Source organism: Anneissia japonica, unplaced genomic scaffold (genome assembly GCF_011630105.1).
Source record: "Anneissia japonica isolate Jap-2015-1 unplaced genomic scaffold, ASM1163010v1 scaffold103558_len1265_cov186, whole genome shotgun sequence".
NCBI classification, from domain to species: Eukaryota; Metazoa; Echinodermata; class Crinoidea; order Comatulida; family Comatulidae; genus Anneissia; species Anneissia japonica.
The window spans coordinates 1-856 of NW_022696273.1; the positions used below are offsets into that span (position 1 = coordinate 1).

At 29.6% G+C, this 856-nt stretch overlaps 1 long non-coding RNA gene across 2 annotated transcripts in view; it reads left to right on the forward strand.

Annotated features, from left to right (window-relative positions):
* The first annotated feature begins 53 nt into the window (after positions 1–53).
* Positions 54–856, forward strand: part of LOC117101761 — a 1238-nt gene continuing 435 nt past the window's right edge. Inside the window, exons 1-2 of one of the 2 annotated variants that reach the window (XR_004444320.1) lie at positions 54–265; positions 541–619. This is a non-coding gene — a long non-coding RNA (uncharacterized LOC117101761). The remainder of the gene's footprint in view (positions 266–540; positions 620–856) is intronic. The other variant, XR_004444321.1, reaches the window with a different exon arrangement.

Sequence of the window (856 nt, forward strand, 5' to 3'; positions counted from 1 at the left end):
AAGGTGATGTGGATCATAAGTGCATCATTTGTTCACTGTGAAATCAAATCTTACCCGTCATATGAAGCTACATGATGAACACGAGAACTGAAGAATGATGTTTGTTGTCCACACATGAAGTGGTAAAAGCAGCTCCTGGAGTTTGTCTACTAATTTCCTGCTGTGAAAAATGATCTTGATAACCGCTTGAAAGTAAGACATGAATAATGCCAATAAGAACAACCCTTCAGTAATTGATAGTCAACAATATTTCTCAGCATCCGTGGTAATTACCCTCTATGTACTACTACAATACCAACATTACATTTAACATTAATTTATATTAAATATTATTATTTACTTATTTAATTGATTAATTATTATTATTATTAATTAATTATTATTTAATTATTTAGTTTACATTTTAACAATTAACTAAATTATAACAATTTAAATTTTAATTAATTTACAAATAAAATTTTAATTTTTTTTTTATGGACTCTCTTCCTGTTTATTTCCCTTTTAGAATAAAGTTGTCATATTTTTACATTTACTTTCCAGAAGCACAAAGAGAAACAAGAACCACTGACAGACCTGGACCCAGATTACATTGAAGATGCTGAACTGTTGGCTGTTGCAGGTATGTTGGAAGCTCTTATGCTGTCTCTTATACACATCTAGATGTGTATAAGAGACAGGTGATATAAATATTAAATGCATTTTCACACCTCCAGTAGAAAAATAAAGACATAAAGAAATTTTAACAAAGAATGTTTATTAGATGGCCAACAAATAACTTTTTTGTTTATTTATTTATAATTTCCTTTCTCTCCCCCCCCCCCTCCTTTCTCTCTCTCTCTCTTTCTCCAATTTTATA